Source organism: Diadema antillarum, unplaced genomic scaffold (assembly GCF_040938485.1).
Source record: "Diadema antillarum isolate AM-2024a unplaced genomic scaffold, OU_Dant_1.0 scf00000084, whole genome shotgun sequence".
Taxonomy (NCBI): Eukaryota; Metazoa; Echinodermata; class Echinoidea; order Diadematoida; family Diadematidae; genus Diadema; species Diadema antillarum.
Genome location: NW_027270973.1, coordinates 256,576 through 266,970, shown reverse-complemented (window position 1 = coordinate 266,970; position 10,395 = coordinate 256,576).

Genomic DNA, 10,395 nt, shown 5'->3' with positions numbered 1-10,395 from the left:
GTGAGGGGATGACATGCTCACTTTGTCATTTGCATATTCATATCGACCGTTCAAGAACTATTTCCTCAAAAAATAGCGAAACTTCAAAATTTCATATGACTTCCATATTTTTCATGCGATTTCGATCACAATTTAACCATTGAACTCGTAATATCTTACTTTTTCTTATCGGACTAACTTTTATTTGGACTGGATTTCCCCTTTTCACAATTAAAACACTTATCTCAACTACGCTGCACTCACTGGCACATTTCTAAATACTGTATCAGGCGTGGATAATATTTTTGACATGATTTTTCCTCTATTTTCTTAAGAAATTGCATCCACATTGAACTTGTCACCGAAATGACACTATACATGATGCATAATAGAGACAATGGACTTTTAGAGGCCTAAATTACTTTAATGTTTGTTTGGGGTTTTTTTTAATTTGGGAATGCTTACTTGTGGGTTCTTGGCGGTTCTGTGGCATAGTGCATGGGTAAAACTTTCGACTCCTGATCGGAGGACCCGAGTTCGAGTCACGATTCAATCACGATGTACAATTTCTCGATGGGGGGGGGGGGGGGGGGGGGTTGTTGCTTAGAAAAGTGTCAAACTCGTGGACCTTGTTTGCCTAGCTTCAAACTTCCTTCAAAGGGGAAGGTAAAAACAATGTCGAGGCTGATGAGACATTTCATGCTGTATTTCCAAAGCTTGGTGAATCTTGAAATGTTAAAGCTGAGACGATGATGAACTGGAACGATTTACCTTCAGTTCAGTTCAGTTCAGTTCAGTTCAGTTGTTATTTCTGCATTTCAAAATCAATACAAATCAACAAATCAACAAAATACTTACATAGTCATTTACACAGCTAATATTCGTAACGTTTGGATCTTACATACATTTTTTTTTTCAAGAATGAATATCATATATGAAAGGAAGCAATAGGAAATGATAAAAATGAAATGCAGGGGACCATCATCATAAGCTAAGCTTGACGAGGAAGATGGCCCCAGGTAAAGCGATACATAAAGAAAATCTTGCCACTCACTGAGTGGGGGGTAATTGTGCAAAGGGCACAACGAAGAGATACATAAAGAAAATCTTGCCACTCACTGAGTGGGAAGTAATTGTGCGAAGGGCGTGCGGTGCAGTGCGGTGTGCATTGTGTTGGGATGAATCTTGGTTTGTACGTTGAGTGTTATTTTGTGTATCAGTGTGATGAGGTGAATGTTACTTCAGTTATGGCCGTGAACTCATTGTTTAGGGTGTTTGTTGACCAGGTGGTATGAATATTTATGTGTCAGAAGTATACTGGATTATGAGGGTGTTTTTTAGTTCTCGTTTGAAAATGTTCAACGACGTACGTTGTTTTAAATTAGGGGGTAAAGAATTCCAAATATCTGGTCCATTGTGCTTTAATGATTTTTGAGCTAAAATGATTCTGGGGTTTTCGAGATGGTAATCGGACGACTGACGTGTTGGATATGAATGAACGGTGAAATTTGGAGTGAAGAAGCCATCAAAAATTTTTGGAAGACAATTAAATGTATATTTATACATAAAAACAGCAGTTTGAAAGGTGTGAAGATCCTCAATTTTCAATGTTTTTAGTTGACGAAATAGGGGATTGGATGGGGATAAGTAACGGGAATTGGTAATCAAACGTACAGCACGTTTTTGGAGAGTAAAAATTGGATTAATTTTAGTTGAGCCACAGTTTCCCCAAACGATATTGCAGTATGTGATATGTGGTAAGATCAATGCATTGTATAGAATAGTCGGGGGAATTTTGAGAAATGAATTCAGTCGATATAAAATTCCTACAGTTCTTGAGACAGACGTGTGGATATTATGAATGTGATCGTTCCAAGTTAAACTCGAGTCAATTGTGATTCCTAAAAATTTAGTAGATCTTACTTCAGTTAAAGATAATCCATCAATATTGATATTATAACTGCTGTTAATGTTCTGTGAAGCAGTAGGTTTGAAACGTATAAAATTTGTTTTAGAGACATTAAGGGATAATTTATTACATATAAACCATCGGGAGACTTTGTCTATTTCCGTGTTCAGAGTATTAAACAGTGTTTCAAGGTTCTCATGGGAGTAAAAAATATTAGTATCATCCGCAAAAAGTACAAATTTAAGAGTTTTTGATGTATTTATTATATCATTAATATATACAAGGAACAGTAGGGGGCCAAGAATTGATCCCTGGGGAACACCACATACAATATTAGAATTCGGAGCTTTAGATGACTTAAATAGTACATATTGCTTTCTGTTGGATAAATAATCAATAATCAAAGAAAGTGCTAAACCACGAATACCATATCTTTTTAATTTGTAAATTAATATATCATGATCTATGGTATCATAAGCCTTTGATAAATCCATGAAAATTCCTATAAAATGTTTTTTATTTGCAAAAGATTCAGTAATCTTATCTAACAATTGAATTATAGCTAAATCGGTGGAATGGCCCTTTCTAAATCCAAACTGATTAGGTATAAGTAGGTCATTTACATGAAGAAAAATGTACAGGCGTTTATGAATAATTTTTTCCAGAATTTAAGAAATACTAGGTAATAACGATATTGGTCTGTAATTTGTTAAAAGAGAAGGGTCGTCTTTTCTTTTGAAAATTGGAACTACTTTCGCAATTTTTAATGAGTTTGGGCATATCCCAGAAGACAGTGAAAGATGTGCCTTGTATGGTAACAGAAGAAGGTGAATGCCCTCCAAACTTGTTTCAGTCCAAGTGCGGTGAAACGGCTAATGTCACAAAGGCAATAAACTTTGATCTGGCTATGATACCGCCCTGCTGAAACGTTTTAGAGCAGCATGTCCTATGCAATTATCAAACAAGAATATGAAAGCTAGCAACAAACCCAAACGAAAGACATGATGGGCAAAGGATGAAGACCTAATGCGACCTCTGTGGACCTGAAGGGAGGTGCTGCCGCGTCAGCTTGGGGACATGCATCCTGGAAGTCACTGTGGCTGATGAATCGGAGCCGATACTGGAATGGCAACAGTGACATGAGTAAAAATGGATTAATTCAGCATATACCGCACTCAGAAAATGACCATTATGGATATTGGAATTTGATTTGGTTCAGAACTCATGCGCAAATGAATGTCAGACACTGACAGGATGGGGAGATGATTCCGCATCAGCTTGGGGACATCTTGTTAGGCACCATGACCTATGAATCGGAGTCCGATACTGATAGCGACAGTGAAAATAGTGAAAATTAATTCATTCAACCAATAGAATCACAGAGTTACAATGATAGTGACATCGGAATTTAATTGTAACAGAGTTCATGGGCAAACGAGTGTCAGACTTTGAAAGGATAACTTAGAGCTGGTAAATGACTCCATCAATTTCAACATATCGGTATTAAACCAGTGGTAATCATTTGAAGCATTTCGATGTTGGACCCTCAATAATTTCATGGGAAGTAAATCATGCTGGAAAAAATACATAATAATTAGCAAATAATTTGTTATGAAACATCATGTAACCAATTCTACTGTGAACAATGTTACATTTACAAAGTTTCTTTATACTTTCAGATGGAATAAAAAAAAATAAAAAGAGGTATCACAAATAATTGGTTGGTGTTGACTATCAAGTATGAATGCTAATGATATTTTCAAAGCATAAGTTACGAAACCTGACTAAACAAAAAAATACTCATGAAAAAAAGGCTATTGGAATTTCTAGTATCTAACAGCAACCAACTTTTAGCAAAGAATGAATGTATTATATATGCCTCATATGATCTTTGAAATCAAATTCCTATTACTGAACTATCATTGTCTTATAACCATTTCAGATAATGTCCCATGAATTGGGATATTGCTTATAATAAACATGCCTTTATAGTCACATTAAATGATTTGTCGTGGTAAATTATGATAGAATTATGTTGTCATTATGATCAATAGAAATGGTGACAAGAAAGCTGTATAGTTGCCTCAAATTTCTCATTTTAAGCCAAATTTCTCTTAGTTATTTTCCTTTATATTTTCTTTCATGCAAATTATAATACTTGAAGTTTCTGATCTTTTGACGAAAAACTGATTGCTAGACAGCAGAAAAGAACTAACGGCGGCTTGTTTCACACACCTTGCATGCACACTAAACATCTTAAAAGACTTCAGGATTGTTATAAAAAACATACTAAATTCTCTTTAAAGGATTTGAGTTTGTTGAGAAGGCAAAATGCAGATGTAATCAAAATCTTCTTTTCCTCATAGCTAATAGTGTTAATCTTTAAAGGTCGTCTTAAAGTAATTGCTAAATTCAGTTGAATTTGGTATTTAGACGAAACTCCAATGTAAATTTTGTCATCGATGCCGCTGTCTTTGCCGTCATCACTGAAGTCAAATGTATGTCAGCAGGTGTTTGATGATTTAAACAAAATGATTAAAGTTCCGATTCTACTGGAAATATACGAGTTAATATATCAAGTTACTAGTCACCAAAAAAGACACTTTGTTGGTTCTTATTTCGCACTTATCCTGCCCTCTTGAACATCTACAGAAGAGGCCAGGATTAGAATAATGGCTCATTTTGTTATTTTTTAAATGAAAAATGGCTGTTTATTTAAAGGAAAAGTTCAACTTGACAGACATGTGACATGTGGATTGAGTGAATACACCAATATTAGTAGAACACATCAGTGAGAGTTTGAGGAAAATCAGACAATCCGTTCAAAAGTTATGAATTTTTGAAGTTTCTGCTCGCTCACTGCTGGATGAGAAGACTAATACAGCTTGTGATGTCACTGTCATGTGTAGAATGATATAAAGAAAATAAAAAGAAAATTCAACATATTTTCACTTTTCTTACAAAATAAAGAACACTTGACTTGTCTCTGTCAGAAGGCAGGAAGAATAATATCCTTAATATAAGGTACTGACTTGTGGAAGAAATATGCACGTGTTTCAAAAAATAAGATTTTGTAGAATTCTCTTTATATTTTCCTTACATGTATATATCGTTCGTTCTACGCATGTGACATCGCACACTGTAGTAGTCTTCTCATGCAGCAGTGACAGTGCAGATACTTTAAAAATTCAAAACTTTTGAATGGATTGCCCGCTTTCCCCAAACTTTTACTGATGTGGAATTCTACTAATATTGCAGCATTTACTTCACCTACATGTACACGAAGTTGGACTTATCCTTTAACATCCAGACTAAATTCCAATTGATATAGTGAATTAACCACAAAGTAATGAATATCTAAGTTAGCATAAGAGCTTGTGCTGACTTAGTTTGTCGACCTCACTTATGCCCATTTCGTTGTTGATGACCTGCAAGTCTCTATTGCCAAATTTTCGAAAGAAAATAGTGAAAAAAAATCAAAATAGTTTAGGTCATACTGCGTATTAATCAAATGAATATAAATTCAGTGAAATCAACGGAATAAACAAACAATCAGATATTGACGTTGATAAAATCATTACCAACGAGGAAATGTACATATTTGACTGACCCAACTACAAACATGACTTACAATATTTTACGAAATTCTAAAAGAGACTAAAACATATCTAAAATAACCTCTGCTATATCGTAATTCTAGTCTTTGACGTCGTCTTCATCTTCGATGTCGTGGCCAACGTCATCATCAACAAGAATCATGGTCACCTTCGATTTCTCATTTTAAGGCAACTTTTATTCAATCAGGTGATTGCTGATTGCAAAAATTGATTAAAGTTCTGAATTTACATGATGAAAAGATTCGTTGTAACTCAATTTTGATACAGGACATAAAAAAAGGCATTTTGGAGGCTGATTTCCAGACACCGCGCATGCACACCTGAATGTCTACAGAAGAAGATCGGATTACAATTAGGCCAAAATCTTTTGTTTTCGTAAAAAAGGATATTTATTTAATATCCAGACCAAATCTCAAGTAATTTAACAAATTTTTCACAAAAATATACAAACTTAAAGGATGAAACAATTTTTAAAAAATTTTGTTGAATTTTGTCGACATCGTTGCCCATTTTGTTGTCGATGACGACAAACTGAGGGCTTATATTGCCAAACTTTGCTTTGCATCATATTTCCCATCTTCTGAGGAATCTAGAAATACCAAAATCTTTGGTTATCATTGAAAAATAAAGGCATGGGGACCACTTTATTAGGATAATACCCAAATGCTATTCCCCCCATATTCGCGAAGAGGTCGTTCCGGAAGTGACGTCACAAAACGTCACGGGGCGGGTCTTGGGACCCAACTTTTTTTTGTTAACATCCCTTTTCTGACTCTCCAGACCACGGGCTACATGGAAACAACAATGAATGTTAGGTGCAGAGGGGGTGCACGTTGACCCCTACTAGCCCATGGCCTAATGCGTCCGGTAAAATCCGAACGCATTGGCCGTGCGTCAGGTAACATCCGAACGCATGGCTCAAAGTGTTGTGTACCACACTCGTGATGAAAAAAGGTTGAATTTCATGAGTTTGCAGGTCTATTTACAAAACGAATGGAATGATACACAGGCCTATTTCTTAGATCATTTAGAATGATATGTTGACGTTTAACTCCAGAAACAGTCTGAAACCCACGAGCGCAGCGAGTGGGTTTGAATAGTTCTCACCACCACTCTGTCCTGTGCGTAATTTGTATAACACTGACTGTGTCTGGACAACAGATTGGAAGCTACAAACAAGTGTATGTGAAAGCACAATAAGAACAGAAGATACCGCAAAATTAGTTGTAAATGGATCAATTTTTCAGTCATCGTAGTCACAACATCATGCAACAAGTAGCAAAAGCTAAAAATAGTCTGTTATGTAGTGGGATAAATTGACAATGTATGTAAATCCGTGCATAAACAATGTGAAAATGAATATTGCTTTGGGACAAGACTCCTCAGGGTCAAGTCATGCCTTGCTTTTGTGTTCGATTTCTTGTAAAACTGTTTCTGAAAGAACATACACGACATATTGTGAAAGTGTGCACTAACAATTGTCTCTGTATAATCACAACTGCACCCTATCATGGGCGTAAATCGCGGGGGGATGGGGGATGAATCCCCCCCCCCCCATGGATGAGGGGGGATGGCATGTATAATCATCCCCCCCCCCCCCCCCGAAGTTTGAGAAAAAAAAATGGAGGGAGCAGAAATGTGATTGCATCAATTTTGCCATATTGCATGACGTTCGTACGCCCGCCTTCAGACAGGTAACAATGCTGAACAGTATTCTAGCTTGTAGGATAATGCATACATAATTTTCTCAAGCGCTTACTCGCTTCGCTCGCTCGCGGAGGAAGTAACATTGACATGAGGTATGGTCCAGACGTTGACAACGTCAGATAGTATGGGCCTGCACATTAACTTGCTATGATGCGTGCAACTCGGGGCCATCCGCAAATTACGTACGAAAACAAACAAACAAACAGTAACAAAAATTATACCGCCATAATTGAACCCCCTCCATTTCCTGAATCATTCCTGAAACGACGATGAATCCGATGACTCAGTCAGGATACATCTATGGGCATACTCAGGGATGATCAGGGGCGTCGAATCTATCTCGGGGGAGGGGGGGGGGGGGGTGGCAAAGAGGCATTTGCCCCGCCCCTGTGGAAGTATTGGGGCAGACAAATCATTTGTTCCCCAAGCAATTCCCGAGATGAGGACAAATCTCGAACTTTCTTCGTGGAAAATTGTCCAAATACCGCCAGAACTATGCACCAGATCGTTGAATTGCAATCATAAGCATGCAAAAGCTCCGCTACTGGATCCCTTTCGATAGACTTTGAACACTTTTGAGATTGACGTATTTCCTAGTATTTTATCAAAGAGCGTGCAGCAGATCTTTCACTTACAAAAGCTCCCTCATATGCAGAGGCGTCGATGGGGGGGGGGGTGGTACCCCATAAAAGTATTGGGGACAAACATATCATTTTGCTCCTCCTCGTAACTCCCGAGATGTGGAAATGTTCTTACTTTTTTGATAGAAAACTGTCTAAATATTTCATCCAAAGATGGCTGAATTTCAATTCTGCAAATACAAAATTTCCCTCGTGTAAGAGGGGGTTAGGCCTACCCCATGCCTCCCATACCCTCCCCGTTCAGTCCTTTTCACTTAATACACTTTAGATTAATAGATTTTAGAATGTTTAATCCAAAGTTTGCACCAGGTCTGTTACTTCAGTTTTAAAAATGCAAAAGTTCGGTGGGTGGAGATATCTAGATACTTTCAATTAACGGAGGGTCCCCCCCCCCAAAAAAAAAAAAAAAAGAAAAAGAAAAATCCTGATGTTGCTGCCAGTAACTGCCAGCAGATGCGCCCGGTGCGCTCCCCCCCCCCCCCTTAATTTCCGAAGCGAAAAAATAAAGCTACAAAAGGCAGTTTTGCGACTGTAAAATGTCAAAAATTTTCAAGCTCGCTCACTTCGCTCGCTCGCATTTAATCGCTATGCTCCCGATGTTGCTGTCAGTAATTGCCCACGGTTGCACCCGGTGCGCTCCCCCCCCCCCCCCCTTGTTAATTTCCAAAGCAAAAAAGTATAGCTAACGGTAGTTTTTGGACTTTAGAATGTGAAAATTTTCAAGCTCGCTTGCTTTGCTCGCTCGCATTTAATTGTTATATGCCATTCTCCTGATGTTGCTGCCAGTAACTGCCAGCAGTTGCGCCCGGTGCCCCCCCCCCTTAACTTCCAAAGCGAAAAAATATAGCTACAAACGGCAGTTTTGCGACTGTAAAATGTCAAAATTTCAAGCTCGCTCGCTTCGCTCGCTCGCCTTTAATCGCTATGCTATTCTCCCGATGTTGCTGCCAGTAATTGCCAGCAGTTGCCCCCGTTGTGCCCCCCTATTATAATTTCCCAGGTGAATAAGTATAGCTACAAACGGCAGGTTTTTTTAAGAATGTCGAAATTTTCAAGCTCGCTCGCATTTAATCGTTAAATGCCATTCTCCTGATGTTGCTGCCAGTAACTGTCAGCAGTTGCGCCCCCCTTAATTTCCAAAGCGAAAAAAATGTAGCTACAAACGACAATTTTTGCGACTGTAAAATGTCAAATATTTCAAGCTCGCTCGCTCCGCTCGCTCGCATTTAATCGTTATGCCATTCTCCTGATGTTGCTGCCAGTAATTGCCCACTGTTGCACCCGATGCGCCCCCTCCCCACTTCTTAAAATCCAAAGCGAAAAAATATAGTTACAAACGGCAGTTTTGGGACTGTAAAATGTTAAGATTTTTAAGCGAGATCACTCCCTTCGCTCGCTCGCATTTAATCGTTAACACCAATCTCCTGATGTTGCTGCCGGTAATTGCCAGCAGTTGAGCCCGGTGCGCAACCCCCCTAATTTCCAAAGCGAAAAATATAGCTACAAACAGCAGTTTTATGACTGTAAAATGTCAAAAATTTCAATCTCGCTCGCATTTAATTTTTATGCAATTCTGATGTTGCTCCAAGTAATTTGTTGTTTCACACCGTCATTCTAAAAAAACTTATAACGTTGCTCAATGACTGCGCTGTGGAATGTATCACATATCGTTATGTATTGTAGTCCCCATTAAGAGTGCAGACTGACGGCGCACGCCCACACACACATACACACACACACACACACACACACACGCATAAGCATACACACTCTCAATATTATTTTCCACGAGGTGCCCCTCCCCAATGTCTTGACCCACGGTACGCCACTGTGTGTGTGTGTGTGTGTGTGTGTGTGTGTGTGTGTGTGTGTGTTTGGGGGGGGGGAGCACCAAGCTTCTCCCCCCCCCCCCCCCCCCCCAAGGCTGCGCCGGTCCAGTTATGGGCTTGTAATCGTGGTGATGGTGACTATCGCCGATCATCCCCCCCACACCCACTCCTCAGTACGGATTTACGCCCTATTTGCGCCCTATTTGCACCCTATCAATATTCACAAGTTCAACCTGTCCTATATGTGCTACAAGACCCAATAATATTTATAATTTCATGAATCGATACAAATCAATCACAATATTACAGCATCCCATATTTAGAAGTTTGTATTTGCTTTTTGTTATTTTTCACAAAGTAACAAATCAGGATCTTGATACAGAAGATTCAGAAATTGAATGTATAATTGGTAAACATTTTTTTATTCAGATACTCACATAGATTTTCCAATGGAAAGTAAATGGTTATTGTTAGTAATCTTGTAAAGTCAATTGTAACGGTGGACAAGAAACCTTATGTCACAAGAATGATAAAGATAACTTTACCAGTTGCCCTTTCTTGCGGCACACACGTAGGAATGGATTCCTCCATTTGGCAAATTTTCAGTCTGATTGAAAAAGAGAAACATAGGTCTGTGAGTTATGTGCATACAGTATCCTGTATGCGTGATGCATGGTCTTATCATAAACAAGAAACATCTGTTGCCATGTAAT